General features: G+C 51.1%; 1 protein-coding gene across 2 annotated transcripts in view; it reads left to right on the plus strand.

The window, feature by feature from the left end:
* The window catches only part of LINGO1 (leucine rich repeat and Ig domain containing 1), a 158,699-nt gene that overhangs the window by 25,294 nt on the left and 107,708 nt on the right, over window positions 1–25,697 (plus strand). The window lies entirely within an intron of this gene.

Here is a 25,697-nt window from a genome sequence, read left to right on the forward strand (position 1 = left end):
GCTCCTTGGACAAGGCAGGGCAGAGGAAGCAGCAATTAAATCTCTAATAATACCCCCAAAAATGGACTGGTGTTGGACTGGAGCAGTGCCAGGGTTGCTGTCCCAGTGGGGTACCAGCAGGTGATAAAGGGATGCTCTAGGGGAGCCCCAAAGGCTGCATCCTTCCCACTGAGTTCCTCCGAATAGATGCTCCAGCGTGGCACTGGGGTAAACAAATGCAAAATATTTTGAAGTCATTCAGTCTCAGCATTGGATTCTTTCTTTTCTTTCTAGTATCATGGCAAAATTAAATAAAAGGACCCGTTTTCTGCATGTTATTGATCTTTCACTCAAAATCTGGGCCCTTTTCCAGGAAAAATGAGTCCTTTTGTGAACAAAGAGACAAGCACCTTCCCAACAAAAGTCAGCTTTCAAATCCAATGTTCTGTGTGTTTGAAAATTCATGTTTCTGATAGGAAAATATCAATTTCACTCAAATTTGCAGAGCAATGATGTGGTGGGGGGGAGATGGCCCTGAATGGATTGATGAGCACTTGAAGGCCAGATTGCCAGAGAGATTTAAAAGCAAAAGAAAAAGCAACCTTGTCACTGATTTTGAGCAGCTTGTGTTTGAATCCAGAGCCAGGCTGTTTGGCTGGAGCTGGCCCTGCTGTCCTTTACTCTTGGGGACCTAGAGCCTTCACTGTACACTGTGCATGTGGCAGGAGGGCTCAGCCCATTTCTCCTGACCAAATCCCAGACTCAGTGGTTTATATACCCTTTTTTTAAAACATGCTGGTGGCTGGAGCCAGGCTCTGAGTTAGTGTGTGTGCTGGCCTTGCTCCGTTACCCTGGTTGGGTGCCCCACTGAGAGCTTCCTGCTGGTGTCTCAGACAAGCTGGGCTTTGCCAGCAATGTCTTACAGGTTAATTTGTCAAATCTCTGTAGCTAGATTATTTGTTGGTAGAGCCCTTGAGGATTGCTGGGGAGGAGATGCGTTACGCTCCCTTGGACCGTGCTACCGCACACATGCTCAGCTGTCAGGCAGGGCTGCTGAGCTGGGTGTCCTAAATGTTCTCATAGTGCACCCGATGACACTGCTCCCATGGTAATGAGGGTGGCTGTGTTCCCTTGCCATTGCATCCTTCAAGAGCAAGTAAATTGGTTTTTTTCATGTATTCTCCCTGTGCCAGCAGTGGTGCTCCATCCTCGCTGTGACGTGGGGGGATGGAGGTAATGCTGGCTCAAGGGCATCATTCCCAGCGCTGTCCATCATAGAATCATGGAGTGCTTTGTGTTGGAAGAGACCTTAAAGATCTCATTTCACCTCCCTAGTGTGTGCAAGGACACCTTCCACTAGACCTTGCACCCTGCTCCTTGTCCACTGCTACATGGAAGGTTTGCCTGGTACCTGAGCAGAGAATTTCCCCCCTGCCCCATGGGATTGCTCCCGGGGCTTTGCTCCTGGGCTGCGTGTGTAAACTTGCTTATCTTTGGAAAGGCACGGCGGCGCTGACAAGCGGTGCAGGAGATGGGGGCAGTAGGTGGATCGTTTTTAGCAGCGTGCACGCACGGAGCAGACAGCTTGGGCATGTTCCAAAACACTTCCCACGCCCCCAGGCTGAATTTTAAGAAGCTGGGGCATCTGCACGTTCAAAACGCTACGGGGTGGAAGGGAAAAAAGGAAAAAAATCCCCAAGGCAGGCAGAGCAGCCAGCGCGTGGAAGGGGCAGGCAGCACCCAAAGGCTGATGTCTTGCTGCGGAAGGGAGTTTGTTGCAAAGGCTGAGCAGCTCCAAGCCGCTCTCCGGAGGGGCAGAGCACAGGTGAGCGTGGAGCAGCGGGTGCTGGCTTGCAAGCTGGTCTCGCTCTTGGTTGAGTGGGGGGAATGGGAAGAGGAGCTTGAATTACCCAGGAACAGCGCCCGGGTGAGTGCCTGTTCATCCTGTCCAGTTGGGGTGGTGCAGCTTTTGAGGAGCCCCACACATTTGGGGGCCCCAGAGTCTTGCAGTAAAAGGGGGGTTAGTGGGGGAGGTAGTCCTGTCTTCCTTATGGTGATGGGAATGAGTCCTGTGCTCAATCCACTTTTGGTGTTTCAAGGGACTGCCTGGGATCCTGCCCATTAATAGCAGGAGATGCCCCACTGATTTCTTTCTGTGGGGAAGCCATGGTATGCAGGACCAGCCTCATCCCCTTCTGCATCTCCTGGGGAAGCTGAAACAAGCAGGCAGTGGGCAGGGATTGATGTTGGGAACACACGAGCTCCGGGCTTGCACTGGCTAGCTGAGGACTATTTCTGCCCTACCAAAGGCTCCCTGGGGCAGGGTGGGATATCCAGCCCAAGCAGGGAACTCTGAGGGATGGGGAACAACCTGTGTGTACAGTCCAGCAGAGTCTTGGATCCCCTGGAGTGATGATCTGGAGTTCCTTTCTGAGTGCTGGTATAGCTTTGGATAAAGTAGCTTCAGCTGTGATGGTTGGGAGCTTTCGGGCTGGTTCTCAGCTTACATGGTGAGAACAGCCCCAGTTCTTGCTGTTGCTGCTCCCTTGGGATCCAAGGTCCCTGCTTCTGGTGGTGTGGGGCCTCGGATGTCTTGCACTGAAGCATCATGAAGGGATGGGTGTAAATCTGGAGAGCCCAAGGTGCCGTCCGTGTTCCTCAGATCAGGATCCGGTGTGCGCTCTGTGATCCAAGGGTGGGGAACAAGCCCATCTACACGTTCCATTGAGCTCCTGTTGGTGCTGCTGGCGAGGAGGATGATGGTGTGGCATCCTGGCAGCCTGAAGCCATCCTGGTAGGGTGGCTGGGCTCTGACTGCTCCCTCCCATCTCGCTGGGCCAGGCACTGGGGGATGCTCCTCCCGACGCATCACGTGCACGAGGGGCATCTTCCCAGTGCTGCCCGTGGCTGCCTCCTGTGCCTCTCCTGCCTCCTGTGCCTCTCCTGCCTCCCGTGCTGCTCCTGCCTCCTGTGCCACTCCTGCCTCCTGTGCCACTCCTGCCTCCTGTGCCTCTCCTGCCTCCCGTGCTGCTCCTGCCTCCTGTGCCTCTCCTGCCTCCTGTGCTGCTCCTGCCTCCTGTGCCCTCCCGTGCCACTCCTGCCTCCCGTGCCACTCCTGCCTCCTGTGCCCTCCCGTGCCACTCCTGCCTCCTGTGCCCTCCTGTGCCACTCCTGCCTCCCGTGCCACTCCTGCCTCCCATGCCTTTTCTGCCTCCCGTGCCTTTCCTGCCTCCCGTGCCTCTTCTGCCTCCTGGCGCTCAACTCTGGCAGTGTGCAGCTCTGCCCTTCTCCTGGCAAAGCCAACGGCTTATTGAAATGGGACTTTTGCCTGGTGAGGAGACAGGGAAACTAGTGAGGAGAGAAGTCCTAGAGAAGTCCTGGGGGGAGATTTAAATGCCTCCAAGATCAGAGCTTTTTTCCTTTCGTTTTGGGAAGAGAAGACTTCTTGGGAAGCCTCCACTTCCTAGGTATCCCTCCAGAAGAGGCTAAAACAGATTCTAAGTTATGCACTTTGTAAGTCTCTTGGTACCAGCAGAAGTAGTGCTCTCCATGGTGTCCTCACATGCCTGGTAGCCTCATGGCAAGAGCATCTTCTTGGCAATAGGTGTTCCTGGGGTCCTTCTGTCCCTTGTCCCTCGGGTGGGCAGGAGTACCTTAGCACTCTGGCACCCAGGGGAGGAGTACAAGGCCCTCCTGGTGCTAAACACAAGATGTGGTTCTATGCCCTCCAGGGTGAGGAGGAGGAGGAGGAAGGCAGAGAGGGATGGGGATGGACCTGGTGTGCCCCAGGGGACTGGCTTGTTTCTGCTAATTAGCAGTGTAACCAGCCGTGGCACAGCCCAGGGCTCCTGGCAGATAATTACCTTGCTGGGTGCTGGGAAGGGAGCAGAAAGACTTGCTGTCCATGGGGACTTGAAAACCTCCCCATTCTTGAACAGATTTGGGAAAGGCAGCTCAAAAAGAATAATATGGATATATATTTTAACAGAGCAATTTCTGCCAGGCAGGCAGGCCAATTTGTTACTGAGGTGACACATTTGGTTTTAGCTATAAGAATCAAGATTTTTCGGCTTTTCTCCTTTTTCAGTCCCTAGGGCAGGGGTTGGCTAAGTCATAGAGAAGCTGGGGGTCTGCATGGGAACAGGCTTGGGGTTCTGGCTTCCTCCTGACCAAGCATTTATGGGTGTTTCATAGAGCAGGGGGAGAAAAATAAATCTGGGAGTGCCCCCAGTCTGCTCACTGCAGCTTGGTGAGGTTTCCATTGGGCCAGGGTATCCTGCCATCTGTGTGCTGTGTGTGGCTGTGCAGATCCTGTGCTGTGTGTGACTGTGCAGATCCTGTGCCCTCCCTGTGCTGTGTGTGGCTGTGCAGATCGTGTGCTGTGTGTGGCTGTGCAGATCGTGTGCTGTGTGTGGCTGTGCAGATCCTGTGCCCTCCCTGTGCTGTGTGTGACTGTGCAGATCCTGTGCCCTCCCTGTGCTGTGTGTGGCTGTGCAGATCGTGTGCTGTGTGTGGCTGTGCAGATCCTGTGCTGTGTGTGACTGTGCAGATCCTGTGCCCTCCCTGTGCTGTGTGTGGCTGTGCAGATCGTGTGCTGTGTGTGGCTGTGCCCTCCCTGTGCTGTGTGTGGCTGTGCAGATCCTGTGCTGTGTGTGGCTGTGCAGACACTGCCCCAGGGCTGCCGGGGGTCCTGCCCCAGGGCTGGTTGCTCTGCCAGACTGGGGATGGCTCCCTGGAGCTGCCCAGGGGTCCCTGCTGGTGCTGCCAGGGCTGTGCAAGGCAGGGCTGTCCCTCGAGTGCTCCTTGTGCCTGATGGGTGGGATTGCTGCTGGCCAAGGAGCATCTGTGCTCTCCTCACACCTCTTGTTGGGGCCAGGGACCTCATTAGCTGCTTCCATCTCCTCTCTCCTCTGTTTATCTCCAGGTTTTCAAACGTTTGTCTGATTTTTTTTTTTATTATTATGTCTTTTTTTTTCCTGGCTTGAAGGGAGAAATGATTGTGTGAGTCATGATAGGGCCTGACAGCTCCCTGTGTGCCCTGCCAGGCTCTACTGAAATTGGGGCTGGGAGGCAGGGCTGCACTGACTGCTGCCCATCCAGGTCTTGTTGCAGAGGGACACGGGATGGGGAGTGGGGAACAGGCATCACAGCCTTTCCCCCTCATCACCCATTAACCCTTTGGTCTGTGGTGCTTGGCAGAGGGTCTGGCAAAGCTCAGGCCTCCAAGGAGGGATTGCAGGCAGATTTGTGATTCTCCTTGGGAGAACAGAGGGAATGTCATGACACTGGGTGGCAGGAGAGCAGCAGGGTGGGAACAGCTTGAGCTGAAAGCCCAGTGTACCGAGCCCTGCTTCTGTCCACTGTCTGTAGGAGATTTGGGGCCATGCTGAGCTAGAGGAAAGCTCTTGGCCACATGCATGTGCCTTGTCCAGGAACAGGCTGAGATGACAGGCTTTTCTGGTCAATGTATTTGTCCCCATTCCAGAGCACCCAGGATGTCTGCTTCCATGCAGAGTGGGGTCCCAGGCTGGTGCTTCCATGCAGAGTGGGGTCCCAGGCTGGTGCTCCCCATGGCATCTCCCTGCTGAAGGAGCACAACCACCGTGTAACAAGCACAGAAGGATGCAGGGGATGGCAATCCCACCTCCGCCTCCTCGGTCAGGGCTGGGGGTGCCAAACTGCATCTCTCCATCTGCCAGCCCTGCCTTGTTGGCCACCTCAGTCCCCCTTCCTCCACACCCCATCTCCCTCTGGAGAGCCAGCAGTAACTCTTAGTCAGTGCTGTCTCACGGACCATTACTTTGGAAATCCCAGGGAGAAGGGTGCTTGCCCACGGTCCTTTGTGGCTGGTGCCATCCTCTGCAGCCCATTGCCACCCAGGCACTGCTGACTTGGAGGGCAGGGCCATCCTCACCTCTTCCTCCCTGCTCCAGGATGATCCCAGCATCTTGCCTGTGCTTTTTATAGCCCGTGCTTCCCAGCAGGCTCACCAGCTGACCTGGATACGGCCACACTGCATTTGGGCTGAGCTCCCCTGCTCCCTCTTTGTGCTGGGGTGGGCTGCTGCTTTGTCAGTGCTCATTGGCACCCCAGGTTGCTCTCACAAAGACAGAAGCATCCGTCATCCTGCTCTTGCGTCAAGCCTTTCCAGTCCAGGCTGGGTAACAGGGATTGCTGCGAGCACGCGCCTCCGGATCTCTGCTCCACGGGGATCCCTTCTCTTTAGCAGGTGCTTTTTCTCCCAGATGCTGTTCTGCAGAGAGGAAACAGGGACAAATTAGCATCCCTGGCATTTCTGGCTTTCCCCGCTCCTTGCCTGCCAGCTTCCCCTCCCTTCTCTTTTTAAAGAGATTCAGGTCACGCCTGGAATTAGGGCTCCCTGAACTGCAGTGAAAGAGCATTTAAACTGCTTACCATCGATTAGATGGAGTAGTTGGGGTTTGGTTTGTACCCCACCTCTGTTCTCAGCTTTGGATGGGCGTTCACAGCACATTACTCCTTCTTTCAAGGCCTTTGCCATCATGGGCTGCTCTTCCCTGCACAGGTGGGTCTGGGGCCCCTGGGGGCTGCTCCCTACTTTGCACCCCGCCAGCAGCCAGCTGCTCTCGACACAGAGACCTTGCAGGAAAGCATTTTATTTAGCCGGCTTCGTTTATCGCAGTGCTCCGGCTGGGATTAGACACAGATAAGACGATCGATAAATCCTCCTCTTGGCTGAGATGTGCCGTGAATTTTTTGGGTAAGGGTAGAGAAAGGAGGGCACCAATTCAAAGGCAGCAGGACTGGCTGGAGGTGAGGGAGGGGACAACTAATGCTTCGAGGTGGTGGCACAGAGGCGACCCTGCTGTGATGCCACCGGCAGTTTTGAAGAAGCCGTGTGTACGTGGTAGAGAGAAAAGAAACCCCGCGCTGCTGCTGCGGCTGGTGTGACTGTACCGCCAGGGAAAGTAGGTCAGGCTGTGCTGCAGAGCCCGGCTCGAGCCCCCAGCACAGCAGGACACCCACCCCTCCCCAGATCCCCTCAGCTCTGCTCACAGCCAGCCACAGCCAGCCCTGCCCCAAAGGCAGCTGCTCTGGGGCTGGGCTGGCATCAGCCCCTCACCCCGGTGTCTGGGCGGCTCTTTGGTCCTGCTCTGGTGGCTCTGGGTGAGGGTGGGCAGTGTGGGAGCCATGCAGGAGGAGAGGCAGAGATAGAGGGAGGGGAGAGGAGACAGTGCTGCCTCTCCCCTGCCTGCATCCCTCAGCTGCTCTCCTGCATCCAGTGAGGATCTGTCTGCAGGAGCGATGTAGGGTGCAACCCCAGCATCAGAAAGGAGCAGCTGTTTCTCCATCTCCCCAGAATTTTGAGGTCTCCCACTAGCTGGGGGTGGGAAAAGCTCAGGGACATCACCCTCCCTCCCCCCACCCCTTTCTGGGACTATTTTCTGCATTGTCAGGGAGATTTGGGGAGGAAGAAAAAATGGTTAAAGGCAGAGGCTAACACCTCAGTCTGCAGGGATTTTGGGTGTCTCATATCGATTTCAAAGCCTCCTCAGAGGGGAAGGGGGAGCAGGACAGGACAAATGATGGGATTCCTGCGGATAGGACTCAGGCAGGACTGGAGGACGTCCTAACTTGGCTCAGGAGGATGGCTTGTTCCATCATCACTCTCAGGAAGGTTTCTTGGCTGCTGGGGAGAGGGGAAAATTAAGATGTGTTTTCACAGGACAGAGGTGTTCCAAGTGCAAATCCAGAGTGTGTGCTGTAGCTGTAGGAACCCGTTGGGAGATGAAAGGAAACTCTGGAATTGCCTTTGCCACTGGACACGGCTGGGCTGTCACTCCTAGACATTTTGTGGGGAAGGATGCTGTGGGGCTGGATCACAGCCACAGGAGCATGGCCTGTGACTGCCAGGCTCAGGGAGGTGACAGCCACACACTAACGTGGCTCTGGTGACACCAGTGCCATGACCCAGAGGTGGGCAGGGACACTGTGTCCTGCAGCAAGGACCTGACTGATGTGAGAGGGCTGGTGGTGAAGATGCAATGAGCTGAGCAAGGAATAAATTGAGTGTGTACATCACAGACAGGTCTGGGCTTTATTGATTTTCAATGAAAGGCTGTGTCATGAATTTTTCTTTCCCACTGTATTTGCTGGAAAGTTGCATCTGGTCTCCAAGCATTAACCACTAACTAGAGAGCTCATTTTTCGCCCCCCAGGAGCTGCCCCAGGGGGAGGCAGGTTTGCACATGGTCTGTTTAAGTGTGTGATGGATGCAGCAGCTTTACTAATCCAGCATCAGAAGAGAAGGCCAGTATTAGCAGTGGAAAATGTTCTGTCCAGCAGTTCAAGTGACTCATTGCCAAGGGGATGCATGTGTGATGTGTCTTGTTTGATGGGCTGCGCCAGGATCCATCAGGAATGGTGTCCTGCTGTCCCCAAGAGGGACAGGGCATCATCTGGGTGTTGTCACTGCTTTTGCTGGTTTGCCTTTCCTCTCAATGACAGGAGGACTCTCAAAGAGAGGGAACATATTCCCTATGGTAAAACCCTTTTGGAAGCTCCTGTTGCATCCTGCTTTTAAACTGGTGTTCAGAATTTGGAGCATCTCTTTAATCTTGAAGTCATTGTTTTTAAACATTAAAGAACATTTGGGAATGAGTGTAGCACAAAATGTTTTAGGAGACATTTCTCCCTATCTTCAGAAACTCTTACAGATCTTCTTTGCTTCCTTATGAATGTGTTGAGGACTTAGGGGAAAACGTTGAAACCAGTTGAGGGATTTAAAAGCAGATAACCAATGGAGAAAGTTGGAGAGGTTTAGGATGGGTTTGTCTGGAAAAGAGGTAATAGGGAGGAGGTGTTTGGCTAGAAAAGAGGTGATAGAGAGATGTTTTACCAGGTTTTGAGTAGCACTGTGCAGTGAGATGTGCAGCGACAGCAGCTTGTGTCCTCACAGGGAGAGGCTGGCAAGACTTGCAGGGTTGGGAACTTGGTTGGAAATACCCTGGAAGGGTTAATTCTGGTGCCTGGATATAACTGGATGCACTGAAGCTGAAGTGGAGCAGTATGCAAATCTATCCACTTTCATAAACTGCTTAATTAGGCGAATGTTAATGAGACGTTAATTACTGTTGTGCCGGCGAATCCCACGGAACGGAGATTATGTTTCTCTTCAAACATCCAGTCTTAATTATAACTTGTGCTTAATTCCACTGTCTTGCTTGGGACGGAGCTGGGTAGGGAGGATGAGTGCCAGCTCCCATGGCTGCCCGCCTGCAGAGCATCTCCCATCCCTGCCCATGCCATGGTGCTGGCTCTGGGACACTGGGGATGGCGCTGTGGGGGCAGCAGGGGCTGCTTGAGGACAGTGGCTGTGAATGCTTTGCTTGCAGCCATCTCCTTGTGCTCAGGTCCAGCCCAGCAGCAAACCCTCCAGTTGTGAGGAGGCCAGGGTGGGAAGTCTCATGTCATGTGTAAGAGCAACCATGCTTTTCCTTTGTGGGCTTGAGAAGCCTTTGTGAAGTCCCTGTTGGTGCCCTGTGCACCCCAGGGATATCACATTGCTCTGCTCTGGAGGTGCCTGCCCTAACTGGTCAGACTGGGGTAGGAAACTTGAGCATGTGCCTTGTCTTTCCTTCCTCACTTCCTCTGTTTCTACCTGCCTTGATCTTCCCAGTAGGACTGCAAATGCATTCTGTTGTCCATGATTTCTAGTTCCTGTATGGGTTATTGTGGCAAATTGCCAGAGGTCTTGCTTCCAGAGTGCCTGGCACACATGAATATTTTTAAAGTATGGCTTCCACTTGGAGATCAGCAAGAGATCACAGCAGAGATGAGCAGAGAAATGGCATCCCATTTTCAATTTGAACTCCTATTATTATTATTATTATTATTATTATTATTATTATTATTATTATTATTATTATTATTATTATTATTATTATTTTACATGGCTTTCATTAAAGTTCAGGATAATATAATGCCTTCAAATGAGGTATAGTGAGCCATGGAATCTGCATCCTCAGGGGCTTTTGGCTGGTTTTCCTCTGTGCTTTGCTGGTTCGCTGGAACCTCTGAGCAGGCTTGTCTGGCTCGTTGCTCATTGCTGCCAGCTGGGTAGCAGAGAGGACAGCACCTTAAGGCTGAAACACGAGATTTGGGCTCCATCAGAGCTTTGGGTACCCCTGAGGAAGATTTCTTCCAGTGGCCAGGCTCTTGTCCCCAGGGAGGTGTTTGCCTTGCCACTGCTGGTGGTGGGAGAGCCCATGGGCTGCCTCTCTGCTCCTCCTGGCATGAGCTTCACAGGATTTTAATCACACATACAGTGGCATCTGCATGCTCAGGGCTTGTCGCCAGAAACCTGCAGCTGAGAGCAGTGACAGTCCTCATGCCAGGCCCTCTCTGATGGCCGGCGGTGTCTGGGGAAGCTGCCCCGGGGCCGGAGTCACTTTGGATTTCCTCTGCAGAAAGCGTGTTGTCCCCGGAGCGGTGATTCTCTGCACTGGGTGTTTTCAATTACAAAGGGTGTCAGTTTAGGTTTCGTTTCCTGTGTTTTCTTCTTTCCTTCCCTCTGTTCTGACTCTGCTGTTTGATTTCCAGACAGGTTTGATATTTCCTCTCCCAGCAAGCCCGCAAGCCCTGGGGACTTTGGTGGGCGGCTCCTTTGATCGCAGGACACGTCCCAGTGAGAGGGATGGGCTGCGCTGGGCTGGAGGACCAGGAGCTGACAGGATAGGGGCAGCACCCATGGCAGCACCCATGGGGGTGGCACCACCAGGGCTCAGGGCAGCTCTGCGTGCCTCCTCCAGAATCATCGGAACATGAAGTTTTTAATCTCCTAAAAAGATTTTCTACCAGAAGAAATGTGTCCAGCAGCCAGGGAGTTTTGCCTTTTTTTTTCTTCTCTGCATTCTGCATCTCTCAGTGTTGAAACCTTTGTTAATTAATTAAGAATTAATTAATAGCAATTTCTTTAATTTTTGAAAATGGCAGGATCTAGCCACGTATCCACTTGCAGAGCTGCCTGCTGCTCCCTCCTCCCCTCTTGCAAATCTCCAACAAACAGAGCCCAGCACAATCAACAGCTGCGTGGGAGGCAGAGCCAGCACTCTGCCTATGATTCCAACCAAATACAGCGTGTTTGGGAAACATGGGGACACCAAAGCCAGCTCAAGGGGACTGAGAGAGGTCACTGCCTGTGTTGAGCCCCACTGCTAAGATGCCTCCGTGTGTTGGTGGTTCCTGTGCTGCTTTTCAGAGCCCAGAAAATACCACAAGCAGGACCAGGTGCTCCAGTGCAGCCCCCCAGGGTGCCAGTACCTGGGGTGGGTGCCCAAGGGGACATCGCAGGCAGAGAAGCAGGCAGGAGAGGAGAAGCTTTCACTCTGTGTTCTGCCTGCAGCTGCTTGTCACTTCCAATTGCTGAGCCCAGCACCTGCTGGCTTTAAAATAAAATAAAAGAAGGACAGAGGAGAAAGGAGGATTTGGCTAAACATCTAAATTAGCCTTATTGTGCTGGGAGCTGAACTGGGCGTGGGGTAAATCCATTCCCACAGCACAGTGTGTCTGTACTGAGTAAGATGTTGAGGGATAAATGACTGCTTTTCATACATTATCATGGCCTGACAGCCATGAGGCTGACAGAGGCAGTGCAAAGGTGATAAATGAGAAAGTTTGAGTAAACAAAGTCAAGATGTCTCTCATTAGTGGGAAAGGAATTCCCTTTACCACAAGTCCTTGGGCTTGTGCAGTTGGGATTGCTCCTGCCCTCTGTTTTGCTTTTTTAAAAATGCCTGATAATTTGTTTCTTATTTACCTTTGCTTGCCAGGTTGATGCTGTGATACATGGGTTGTGTGCTGGGTGTGGGACTCTCTTGCAGTGCTGGGTGAGTGCTTGGGGATGCTGGTGGGGGATAGAGATGCTCCTGGGGACGTCAAGGCAAGGAGATGTGCAAAAGGGACTGCTCAGGGCTGTGGGAGGAAATCCCTGCTCCTCCAGGCAAGGGAGGGGAAGAAGTGTCTCCCTGGCAATCAGCCAGAACCAAGAAAGCAGGTCTTCAGCAGGAACCTGCAATATTAAATAGTCTTTTAATGAAAAATACATCTGCTGTTGAGCTGCCTCGCAGCCTGAGATGTGAGCGTGCTTTTTGGTTCCACAATAGCTGCTGCACGACCTTTTATTTTACAATATTTGAAACAAAACTGGAATCTATTTTTAATCCTTTCCCTTTTCCCCTTTCAGTCTTCTCTTGTCACTCAGCCATCACACTAATCCTGCAAAAGCTCAGTCAGGGTTTGGGAGAGGCCAAGGGCCAGGTTGCATGCCCAGCTTAGAGCAGGAAGTCAACCCATCCCTGCATGGTCCCTCTGCCCAGTGACCCTGGCTCAGGCTGTCCTACTCAGGGCTGCTTTGCAAAGACAGAGCTTTGCCTGCTGCCCTTTAATAGCTCTACCTTTTCAAGGAGGGGGAGATTTTGTTTTTACTGCTGGATGTGGGGCAGACCAGGCAGGATCTCCTCAGCCTGGATTTCAGATTGTCTTATGGCAATCCTGCCCAGAGGCAGAGGTAAAGGCTGGGTCACAACAGTTTGCACTTTGCTAGTGCTCTTCATGGTGGGATTTCTTAGCAATTCCCAGAGAAACCAGCCTTTGCAAAGCCCATCCTGCTAGTGAGGAGCAGAAGGAGCTGGGGAGGTGAACTGAGGTCCTGTGCAGGGTATACCTGCTGATGGCACATTTTGACATCCTTAGCAGTGGTTGTGTGTTTCAGCAGTGTCTGGCCCTGCCAGTGCCATAGGCAGCCCCCAGAGCTGCCTTGCCTTTCCTCCACCCACTGCCTGCAGCCACAGAGGCCCCATTTATCTAGAGCAATGACTAACTATAGAAAAATAACAGTAAAGAAAAGGTATGTGAGAAACATCTGTGAAATAATAACAAGATCCTGGGGATGGAGCTGCTTTCATCTGGGAGCTCTTTGAGAACTGCGGGTTGTTCCTGTCCCTTGTTAGAGAGGGAGCCGGGCAGCGATGCCCGCTCAGATCTTTCTTTCCTTTCAAGATCTCCCATGGCATCCCACAGGCTGGTGAGCCTGGGCCTTGCCAGCACATCCCTCCTGCTGCCCGCTGCTGAACTGGTTTTTAATCCTTCTAATCAGCCCCACATCCAAGGCCAGTGGCAGTGGCAGAGCTGGGTTCATCCGAGGCCGTCGTGCCCTCTTACATCCCGAGTGAAGAACCTGGCAGGGCTGGGAGCTGTGGAGTATGGAAACCCCATGTCTGGCCTAGCTTTGTAAGGCTGAGCTGCCAGCTTTGCAGCCAGTCTCCTCCCAGCCAGGGTAGATGCTGCTTTATGCTTGTGCCAGGTTTGCTCCTGACCCTTGGGGAACACCCAAGCAGTGCAAGTACTGGCAGGCACTAGCTGGCTGGCTGGAAAATGTCCATCAAAACTTCATTTCCTGAGAAAAAATCTGGTTTGGTCAAGCTAAAACACTTGTGGGATTCTGTGTTGAAACCTGTGGAGGCTTTTGATGCTCCCACATTGGTGCAGAGGAGTGTGGACTCTCAGGGCTGGACTAGAGAGAGCTGCCCCATGAACAGCCCTGTGAGCAGCCCCAGAGCAGAGTAAACTATAAAGGGACCCCCCTGGCAGGTGCTGGGGAGCAGGAAGAAGGATGGGGGGCTCAGGATTACACATGGAAAGCCCAGTGCTGGCCATGCTTGGGCAGAGCTGCTGTTTCCATGTGAAACTTATATCGCTCTGCCCTTCTCCAGTGCCTGCCTGGCTGTTAATGTGTGGTTATTTGCACATGGCTTGTGAGGGCTTTCAGTGTGGTCCCTGGTTGGACTTTTCCTATAATAAAATAATTTGCTGCTCTGGAAGGAGGTGTTTCTGTGATTGAGGATTAAGGTGTATTTCAGTGTTTGCTTCTTGGTCTGTGGCATGCAGGGATGTGTGGGTAAAATGTGCTGTGTCTGATTTTGAGGCTCAGTAGTTGAAATGCCTCATGTTGAGCTCAGGAGAGGAGGGATTTCTGCAGATTGCTGAAGGTAAAAGGTGGGGCTGTGCAGGAGGAACTGTGTTACATCCACAAGATGAGCTGGAGGTCTTGTGGGCTTGTCACCTTGGAAGTGAAAAGAGTGGTGACCTTCTGAGCCTCCAAGAGCATGTTTGGACAGCAGTGAAATATCCATCATGTGATTTCAGGTGTGGATACACACATTTACACTGAGAGTGTACACTGCTCTCTGAGTACACGAGAGCAGGACATGGCCCAGGGCCTCCAGTGGGGATGCAGGAGGCCAGAAGCAGAGTTCTCTAAGGCTAATGAAGATGCCTTAGCAGATGATTAGCTTTGCAAGCAGCATTCCTGTGCACTGGAAACAGGGATTATGGAGTTCACACTAAGCCCTTGGAGACCTGGAGCAGGAGTGATCTGTGTGTCACAGTGCTGTTATTGGAAAGGGTGGCTTCACTGCCTATCATCTGGCTTTGCTGACTTAGCTCTGTGGACCATTGCCAAACACAAAGCATCTTCTCCTTGGCCGTGGCCAACCCACCTACTTGGAGTGGGTGATGATTTGTTTGTTCTTCAGCTCAGCTGGAAAAAATTAGTGTCCTTGTGGGAGGGTGGGAAGAGAGGGCGTCGCAGGGTGGCATCTCCTGAGGAAAGAAGCGGATTGCTGGGCTCAGGAGTTCAGCTGGAGCAATGTTCAGTGTCCCACTGCCATGTCAAGGTGGTCCTGTTGGGCTCCTTTGTTGGGCTGGGGCAGCACTGCCTGTCGGGTTCGGTCAACTCATCCCCTCCAAGGTCCTGAGGGAGCTGCACACAATGGCAGAGCCCCCCATCTTCACTCCTGGGAGTGTGGGGGTGCTCTTGCCTGGCCTGAAGCCCCCTAGAGCAGCGAGGCTCTCCTCAGTGTGCTGCCACTTCCCCAGCGCTCAGCCCAACCCGGCTTTCCCAGTGCTGGTGTGTGTGGCACAGAATGAGGCGTAGTTCCCTTCTTGGCTTCTGACGCTGTCAAGGCGAGAAGTGCTTGTCATGCTCCTGATTGGGATGGGAAGCATCCTCAGGACTTGGCAATGCATCCCTGCAGAGCTGTGCTGCTCATGGCAAAGCTCCCAGGGCTCCAACAGCAGCCGTGCTGGCAATGCCCGTGGCTGCCAGCCTTCCTGCTGCTGCTGATCCAGCTGCAGATTCCCCTTGGTGCCACCACTAACATCACAGAATCACAGAATCACAGAATCACAGAATCACAGAATGATGAGGTTGGAAGAGACCACTAAGATCGAGTCCAACCTATGCCCTAACACCTCAACTAGACTCTAGCACCAAGTGCCATGTCCAGTCTTTTTTTAAACACATCCTCTCTGGTGATTCTACCACCTCCTTGGGAAGAGCATTCCAGTACTTTATTATTCTTTCTGTGAAAAATTTTTTCCTAAACATAAATCACCGAATCCCTTCTGTGGCAGACACAGACATGCAGTGGTTTAGGGACATGCAGGTTTTAGGAGCTTTTTAAAGAAAAAATCTGGAAAGCATGCCTTTGGCCCCAGAGCTGCTGCCCAGAGAACAGGAGCAGGAAGGAGGGGGAAGGTGCTGTGCAGGGAGAGAAGAGATATCAAATGGAGATGTGGGGTGTGGGAGGGAAAGACTGCCCTGGCTGCCTCCCCTGCCAGTGAGCATCCCTCCCCCTGTGCTGGCAGCCCCACCACTGCCAAGGCTGAGAGGAGATTTGCATTAGAGGTGCAGTGCTGCTGCCCTGCTCTCCTGGCAGGAAAGCTGTGGAGCAACTGGAATTCTGATTCCCTGGGAACCTGTAAGATCAGCATCACTCCAGGTCAAGGACTAAATCCATTACAGAGAAGCATTTGGGGGAAAGCCCTGGATGTGATGCACATGGATGCTGATGCATTAAAACCATTTCCCGTGGAGATCTTCCACAAGGCAGGCAGGGAGAGGGGTCGGGCACAAACCTGTCCCTGGAACTGCTCCAGCACTAATGGCTTGCCCAGCAAGTGAAGGGCATCCTGGTCATCAGCCTGGTGCTGGCTGGAGAAAAAATCCCTCCAGCCCTCAGCCTGCAGCCCCTCTGAGGCCAGAGGTGGCTGAGACCCTTCCCCTCACTGTGCCCCTGGGTCCTGTGGAGCTGAGCTGCTTCTCCACCAGCAGGTTATCAAACCTGAGGAGGTTTTTCCAGCCATTTCTTTTCCAGCCACAAGTGTTGCACAGGTCAGAAAAAATCCATTCAGAGTGATCCTGGTCGGCTCTGAGCACAGATGGTACCTGGGTCCCTGGAAGGTCGCTTTTCCTTGCTGGGATGGCTGCCTGCACATGAGGTACAGGCAGGAGCAGGCAGCTGTGCTGTGCCACTTTCTTCCTAGGTGTTGCCTAACAACTGAGAGATGCAGAGAGCTTTAGAAAACCCCCTAGATTATCAGCCCTTTCCTAGAATGGGTTCTGGAATCGAAGCAATCAGCCATTCTGATTTGCTTTGAAAAACATGTATTTTCAGTATTCATGTATTTTTCCCTTCCCTTCCATCTTGCATCCCCACACACTTCCTTTCATTCCCCTCCTTCCTCCTCCTTTTCATGAGTTATTTTCAAATGCCAGGAAAGGCGAGATCTGAGGGGAGGAGGAGTAACTGAAAGAAAAAAAAATGGTGGTGAAATTATTTCACACATTTATGGAAAAAAAAAAAAAGAAGGTGTGGGTGTGGGGAAAGAGAACAGCTCCAGTTTCCAGAAGACAAAAAGCAACTTCATTCATTTCCCAACATAATTTCATCAGGTAGGAAGGCTTGGTTACGTTTCTGCAGCCCTGCAGTTCCCTGAGATGGTCCAAGTTGTCCCTCCTGCTGTGTTGCCCTGACTTGGAACAGGTTTGGTACTGGGGCTTTGGTACTGGGAAACCGGGGTAGGAGGATGCCAAATGGGGGGAAAAGAGAGGATGAGCTTCTGGAAAATGTGGCTTTGATTAAGCCAAATGTAGCCCTGAGAAGGGTAGGAGAGATATTGCAAATATCACCAGCCTAATTGGAAGCATTTTTTCACACAAGGACAGTATGTTGGATGATTTCCCTTGTTTAATAAATAGGATTAAACCCAGCAACAACAGCTTTTGCTGGGAACTAGGAGTCTGGGTTGTGATAAACTTTTTAGATGACAAAATCTCCTTATGCTCAATTGTTTTTTCATCTCACTGGTAAAACTAGAAATATCTGTTTTGGCTTGTCCCACCATTCTTGAAAGGTGATTTGTTTGTCCTACTGGCCCTCTGACTCACAGCCACTGGAAAAGGGAAATAACCCAAATCCTCAAGGAAGCTTTTCTGAGTAGCTCACTGCTGAGATGCTGGAGGTAATTCTGGAGGACTCATGCTCTGGCTGTCCCACACTGAAGTTCTGTCCCCTTCATGCCATGGAGCTTTGGAGAAGGCCCTGGACAGGAGGAATTTGGAGATCCAGCAGCATTAGCCTGCCCATCTCCCCACAGCTGAGCTGGGGATCTTGGAGCAGGCTGGCATTTCACACCTTGGCGAGGGTGACATTTTCTTTGCAGCTTTTCCATGCTCGGAAGATGGCATTTCACCCCAAGAGGAAGCTGGTATTTATAAGGCAGGGCACTGGCATTTCATTCATTGTTACCATCCAGTGATTCAGACAAGGTCTCGTAGCCGGAAAGGTCAACTGGGTCTCTGCTGTTCTTTGCTGCTTTTCTTTCTTTCTCCTTTTTTTCCCCCCCTAAGGGGAAGAGGGAAATACAAAACCAAGTCACATGCCAGAACTGCTGATTGTCATTTTTCTGGCCTTGAAAATGAAGGTGTGCTAAGCTACATAGAAGCTAGGAGTTTCCAAGTTTGCAAGGATGTCTTTGGAAAGGTCCTTATTTTGCTTTGAGTTCCAAAGGTACAACCCAGAGCTTGGTGCTGGGGTGATGTGGGTGGGTGACAGCAGTATTTGCCCCAGTGTTTTGCCCTCACTGCTTGAGCCAGTGCTCACCATCACCCCAGCATCATCCTCTTTCTTGAAGCTGAAAAAGAGCCTAAAACTCCCATCTTTTCTGCCCAAACACCAGGTTTTGTCCCCAGGGTTGAGGAGCAGGATGTGAAAATCAAGTGCAAGTCACCTCTGTGACTATGGGGATCTTGTTGGACTGGGGCAATCTAAACACTGCCAGGGCCTGGGAAACATAAATAAAATCAATAAGAAGCTGTTAAATTGTGCCTGAACCTCGCAAGGAACAGCGTGGGGAATGCTGGCTGCAGAGATGTATCTGCTGCCACTCCGCGGGCTGTGGCACATTCATTAAGCATCTTTAAGATGGATACACCCCCCAGTTCACCTCCTGCAAAAGCCTGGGAATTTATTTCCTCCTGAACCATGCCATCAATCACTGGTGACAGCACCGCCTCGGCACCGCGTGGCTCAGCCGCGCAGCAGCCGGAGAGGCACGGGGCTGGCTGCCCCCCGGCCTGGGAGGGGGCTGCCTCGGACCCCCACGCCCTGCCTGGAGGAGAGGGATCCCATTCCCTCACTCTCTGCTGGGGGAAAGGCTGTCTCACACCACAAATGCATCTGTGCACCTTTTCTCTGCTGTTCAGGACCCTGCTACCTCGTGCCGGCCTGCAGCGTGTCCCTGCTTCTCTTGGGCATCCAGCACTGCCTGCATCAGTCTCTAATCCCCACAGGCAATGCCTCAGAGAGGAGTTGATGGTCCCACCTCTTCTCTCCCCTCTGTGCATCTCCCTGTGATCCTCTCCCATTCCTTGGCACCCTGGCTCCACTCCCAGCTCCCAGTCCAGCATTCATTGCTTGCTGGGATGCTGGGAGCTCCCAGGGCCCTGCCTTGTGTGTGTAAATATGAGAGCCTGAAGTCTGGACAGAAAATTTTTCCTTGTGCTGACTTGATGCTTGTAGCTTTTATTGGAGCAGCCAGACAGGAGCAGGACAAATCCAGCAATCCAGGGCAGTATGGGGGATGCCAACTGATGGCTGAGCTGCTTTGCTTCCCCTCCCTTCTCCGCCTGCTCTGTTAGTGATGCTCTGGACTGGAAAGATGTGACAGGTCCACTTAGCATGAGGAAAGACCAGCTGGAGGGGGCTGAGTGACCCTCCTGTCCTGCACCCAGCACCCTCTGTCCAGCCCTGCCCACACCCTGTGGCCGCCCCTTTCCTTCCTGGCTCTGACATTTCACCCTCCAGTGCTTTCAGCTGTCAGCCAAGCTGCACATTACTTCAATTTATGCAGAGGCCTCAGTTTCTTGCAATTTCTTCAGATGCTTTTAATTTTTTTCCCCCCTATCAGCTGGGAACCTACAGATTATCCCATAAGAGCAGAATAAAGACTTGTCAACCTTTCTTACCTGCTCCTTGAGATGAAAATAACTTCCTGAACCCCTTATAATGCTTTATTTTCTGCCACTTCTGCTACTCGGAGTGTAATTTGACTGACTAAAGGATCTTGAGCTAAAGGTAAAAAAAAGATAAAGTAGACTAATAATAATAATGGTAAAAACTGCTCCTGAGAGGCTGATAAGGGCCTGGCGATTCACACACTGGCCTCGCCTGCCGGGGCAGGTGTGAGCCCGGCTTTTGTTCCCCAGCTCCATAAGTCAGTGCTGGGGGTGGGGACAGCCGGTCTCTGCAAAAATGGGATGTTTTTCAAGAGAAGAAAGGTATTGTGTCCCCTGTGATATGGAAATGAGCAGGGAGGTAAGGGCAGGGAGAGACGATTTCTGATGGTAATGAGGTTTTACATTGGCTTTCTTGCCTTGCCTCCATCCCTCCCTTTCAACTGTAGGATGGGGTTTCAAAGGCTGTTGTATTCTTTTCCTTGGATTATTTGTCATGTTTGTTTTTTGTTTTTTTAACCTTGCCTGTTGTGGTTTTTAAAGATAAAAGGTGAGCTGCAATGGAGGAGAATTTTCCTTGCCCTTCACTCGAAGGGCTGGGAGATCCTGCAGAGTTTGGGTTACTGATGTAAGGATGCCACGAGCTCTCATGGGCAGTTAAATGGGCTTGGGAACGCATTTCCTCTCCCATCCTGTCCCACAGCCTCAGTATGGCTGGAGAGGGATGTGACTTGCTGGCTGAAGCAAAGGCTGGTGCCAAACCTGAGCCCATGGTGGCTGTGCCATCCCCAGGCACCGTGTCACAGCTCTGTAGCACTGGTGGAAACCAGCCCCTCCACAGTTGTATTCTACTTGTAACTCTTGGATGGTGCTTGTGGCACCTCCTTTGGAGAAACAGCCTTGCTTTCCCTTGACATCACTGAAGGCTGAGTATTCCTCTTGTTCCTACCTCAGCTGCTGCAGTATTCCTTGTGACTGTCCAGCAGTCAGGCCTTATTTTAGTCCCAGTTTGCCTAGATTCCAGCCTCCAGCCATTAACTCTGGTCCAGCATTTATCTGCTGCCTTGAGGAATGCTCTGTTTTCCAAAGCCCTTCCTCATGTAGGAAACTGTGCCTCTTGATGGAACGGACTGGACACAAACTTCCTGTGCAAACAGTTTCTGGTGGAATACTAAGGCTTGGGCTGAGTTCAATTTGTTGTGTAAAACGTGGTCTTTGCTGAAAAGGTGAACTTTCTCCTCTGCAAAACCAGTGCTGTGAGCCCATGGATGCAGCTCCCAGGGGAACAAGGTGGGGAGCAGACAGCTCGGGGCATGGAGGGACCTGAAGCTGTTCCTGGGCAGTGGCAGGGCTGCTGTTGGCTCTGTGCTGCCACTGAATTCCTGCAAGACCAGCAGTGCAGTGAGAGCCTTGGCAGCCAGGGCAGCTGGGCTGAGCTCCACAGTCAGTGCTTTTCATCTGTTGTTGATCTGAGGAACTTCACTGGGCCTGCCAGGGGAGCTGCCTGCCCCTCCTGCCCCTCCTGTCTCTCCTGCCCTGCAGTGAAGGAGCACTGAAACGTGGCTGCTTCCAGAAAGTGCTGATTCGAACGAGCTCTGCCAGGCTGCTGTGGGTCAGGAGAGCTCCCAGGTCAAACCCACTCTTTGGGCAGGAGCTGCAAGCAAAGATGCCTCATGGTGAGCTGTGCTGGTGTTAATTCTGGAGCTCCCTGTCTAGCCAAAGCCCTTGAGCTGTGCTGGTGTTGCTCCCCTCCCCCTGCCCAGCAGACATTGCTGCTCAGCTGTTTGGTTTTATCCCTTCCTAATTTTACAAGAAGTGACACTAAATCCATTCTGTATGCACAGGACTGTGTGGGGTGTTTAAACAATCATTTGCATCCAGATCAGGTGATGGCTTTGGGGTATCTCCTGGCAATGTGGGTTGGTGTGGGATATATCATGCTGTAAAAGTTAACATTCAGAGCCTGTGCTGTGTGGGGCCATCCCATGGCCTGTGGGTGCCTGGGGTGTCACCAAGGGGTGTCAGGGATGTTGCCTATCAGACCTTCCTGCAGATACTGCCACTGAAGGACTCCCAGGCACAGCCAAGAGTACCTGCACAGCTTGTCTGCACATCCACAAGGACCATTAGCTTGGGAGGAGGAGGAGGAGGAGGGGCAGCAAGGGGACATGGCAGAGGAAGATAAGGCCATGGAGCAGAGGATTTGTGGGAAGTTAATGGGTGTTGAATTGGCATTATGCCCCAGCAGGTTCTCATTTCCCTGGCTCTGTGCTGGCCCATCCCCACCCCAGAGCAGAGAGGGAGCAGGATGCACCTACAGCTGAGGGCTGTGCCCCAGAACATCATGGCCAGGGAGTGCAGGGAGCCAGAGTTTGTGGCCCTGGGACCTTGGGCACACAGCAGGTGGCAAAAGGGTTAAAGCAGAGGAAAATGAGGTTGCTGCACTGCTGCCCCATGGGTGATGCTGAGGGAGATGCTCCATTTTAAATCAAACTCAGATCAAAGTGGAGATGGCTCCTCTGCTGCTTGGGGATGCACAAGGCTGTGTCTGAGCTCATATCGTAAGGGCAGCTTTTACTACTCAAAGCTCTCTCCTTGCTCTGCTTCACTTCTCAATGCCTTCACAACAACCCAGTATTTGCTCTGCTTCATATTCCATTGGCTAGGAAGAACTGGGGAGAGATTGCCATGGCTTCCCCTCTGGGCAGGAGTGGAGGCAGGGCCTCTGCTGCTCTGAACTGGGCAGGATGCTGGCTCTGTAGGAGAGTTATTTTTGAGGCTTCCTTTTTTCTAGCACTGGGGTAGGGTATTCCCCCATTAGCTCAGCCTGCACCCCCAGGGTAAGTCTCTGATGAGGAGCCAAGGTGCAGCAGGGCTGGGGACTGGCAGCACAGTCCAGCCCCATGGGAAGCACTGCAACTTCCCTCTCCATGGGGCAGGGAGAGGCCATAGCCTCGGCCAAAGCAAAAATGCTCCAATGTTGTGATCAGGTCTCTGGCTCAGGGGTAATAACAGCTCTTCTCCTGTGCCTCCTGAGCACTCTCAGAAGCAGCTCCATGACTGCTTAAGTCCTTTGCTCTTCCCCTGTGTCCTTGACATGCCACCCTGGGGAGGGCTCAGCCATCCAGGAACATGACAGCAGTGCTTGGCATAGGCTCAGGAGTGTCCTTGATGGGGTGTGCTGGGTTTGGTAGCCACTGGGGAGGGGTCAGCCCTGGGATGTGCCTGCAGGTGCTTTGGTCCTGGCATCTGCATTCACCCTCCTTCATGTCCCCCACAGAGCTCAGAGCTGCCTGGGACAGGTCTGAGAGCAGCAAGGGGATGTGGGGGAATGGAACCTGCAGGCCAGACCCTGCTTGGTCCAGTGGTTTCTGCAAGACTTTTTCCCTGCTCTCATTGCCTTGCTCAGGCCTGGATGGATGAAATGGACTTTACAGCCCCAAATCCCTTAATCTCCAGTATACTTAGCAGTATTAGCCAGCCTACAGAAGTTATATACACAGTAATTGCACTCAGTGGAGGACACTCTCACAATTTCATGCTGGAAGAAAACGTATTATTCATTTTCCCCCATCTCCCACCCATCTATGCAGAAGTACATTGGAACCATGATAGGGATACGTTAAACATGCAGAGAAATGTCATAGCTGAAATACAACCTGCTCTCCTGGCAATTAACCCAGGCAGCCTTGCAGAAGCTGTGCAGGGTGAAATCTGCTCAAAGTGGGGCCTAAAGCTTCAGCACATCTTAGCTACTAATGCTAAGCAAGTTATGCTAAGCAATTAATATCCTTTACTTCTTTACAGCCCTCCCTTTGTTTTTATTAAGCATCCCTGCTAATACATTTAGCAAAGCTTGCAAAGCCTTTCAAAAAGCATGATCAGCTTCCATAATCTTATATACAGAATGATCACAAGCACCAGACCTAATAGACTCAAAGCTAGTATGATTACCACTGGGTGGAGCAGGAGGTTATAAATTCCTGTGGCTGTAGGTGACCACCCTGGGAGAGGTTCCCACCAGTGTGTTCTCCATCTCTTTTTCCTCTTTTCAACACACAACACATTTCATCCCCATTATGGTGGACAGTGATTATAGTTTCTTTTTATCAATTCATACGTGTTTTAATACTTGATGTAAGTCATCATGTAGTGATAATTTTCTTACCAGCATTAAGATTAATTCCAGTTGAAGTAGGTAACAAGTCTTTAACTAGTGTATAATTAGACTGTAACAACTGGCAGGACGTAACAGGAGCTGTATAATTAAAATCATACCCTATAATTCCACTAAAGTTACGAATGCAAATATTCAAATGATTACTTGTATCTGCAATAGTATCACCTCCTAATATAAAACCACAAAGGGTCCTTAAGAAAACATATCCTTTTCCAATATATATAAGTTCAGTTGCAGGGAATTCATCAGCATGTGTTTCAAGATGACAAACATTTTGCTCAGTGTCAAGACGTGTCTTGGGCTTTAAGGGTGTTACTGTTGAATCCTTGTTGTTCCCATATACTGTTTGCCACCTGTGTCCACTCTGTGGTGTCCATGCTCTATGTTCTATGGGAAAGAGGATGATTGTATTGTGATTTAGTGCAGCAATTGGCTATGTGCTGTGTACTGAAGCATATTATTATTAAGACAGAAACTGTGACCTTATTGATAGTGGGGTCATAATTGGCCAAATACTACCAGGACTGAAGTTCTCTCCCAGTTGTGCTGTCCCAAGCCACTTTTTAAACCTCTGTGGGTAAGGTGCTGCGTTTGCCTACCCTTTTAATTTCTGCCAGTGTGGAGTGCATCCACAGTTGAGAGTGGATACATCTAAGAGCTGGTGAAAGATTGCCCTGGACTATTCAAAGTGCCTCTCCAATCAGCTGGTGGTCCTTCTCATTAATTTTCTCCCACAGAGGCAATATATCAGACAAGAGCCATTGATTAGTCCCCAGTGCTAATAGAGAGGATTGCAATGGGTGCTCTAATATGCTTAAATCACTTGTTGTTGCACTTAGTTTATTTAGGAACACTTCAACATCTATACCATTTAGGATTCCCAATCCTGTCCCTGTAATACTGGCTGCATCCTTCCCTGTTTGCTTTGAAGGGGGATGAGCAGGGAAAGGGTAATCACTCCTGGATCAACACTTCACAAGTGATGTTAATTGTATACTATTACTTCTTAAACTATTATCTGTCATCACACAACAACTGGTATTAAGTCTTGAGCAGCAGCTGGTATTATCAAGGCAATGAGACCTGTCCTTCTGCTTACCTCTGCCCAGGCTAAATTATAAACCTTATCTGATAGACACCAGAAAGCAAGAGCCTTCCTGTCACGTGTTTCAGGAATTGGGAACCTTGTTCCTATATAATCTAGGAAAACTATCTTCTCTTTGGATTTGTTAACTTTCCACTAATCTGGATCATCCATCATTTTTATCCTTAGCTATGCTGTAGCAGTAACAGAGTCAATAATACCAAGAGTAGTGAGATGCCCCATTCATTCTTAGCTGATGTGAGAGTTTTTCTAGGAGTCAGTCATTTGTCAGCTGGCTGCTAGTTACCACCTCCTTGATGGGAGAATGGTGTATCCATCTTTCTTTTCCTAAACTTTTAACAGCAAAATAGGAACATAGTAAGATGGTATATGGTGCTTCCCACTTGGGTTCCAGTTTATATTTTCATGAGAACATGTTAATTAAAATGTCATCTCCAAGTTGTATATAATGGACCTGTATTTCTAGATGTGTAGGCTGATACCATTCAGCTTATTCTATTATTTTCAAACCCCTCCTGCATATATATGATGTATTGTGTCAACCATTTATCAAATGAGATTAGTAGGTGTCTTAACTTGGTATTACCTTCTTTAATAAGGCCCTGTGTCAGCCTTTCTTTTGGGAAAGGCTTCTACCCAGCCTGGTAACTGATGTATTATCACTTACAAATGTATTCATTGCTGCTGTATCACGCAAGGCACTTCCTTCCCTAATGTCTGTAGAGGCCTTGGTATGTGGCTGGACAATACATTACAGCAATTTCTCTGGATAGCTGGAGCTGATTCCAGCACTTGTGTATGTCTTCTCCCCTTGATACTTTTCCCCCCAATGATGTGAAAAATCCTCGTTCTTTCCACAGCTTTGCCATTGTGTGGCATACCCTGAGAGCACACAGAGAGTTTTTTGGCTCGTTTCCCTTTTTTCAGTTGTTCTGTACATGTCAGGGCTGCCAGTTCACCCTGTCCTTGCTGGGAGTGTGTTGTGGTTGCACTAAGCAATTAATACCCTTGATTTCTTCGCAAGGTGAGGAGCCAGTCCCTCATCTTTACAGCTGGGTGTTTGTGCATCCCACGCCTGGTGCTGCTCCTGTTTGCAG

This window comes from Molothrus aeneus, chromosome 13 (assembly GCF_037042795.1).
Source record: "Molothrus aeneus isolate 106 chromosome 13, BPBGC_Maene_1.0, whole genome shotgun sequence".
Taxonomy (NCBI): Eukaryota; Metazoa; Chordata; class Aves; order Passeriformes; family Icteridae; genus Molothrus; species Molothrus aeneus.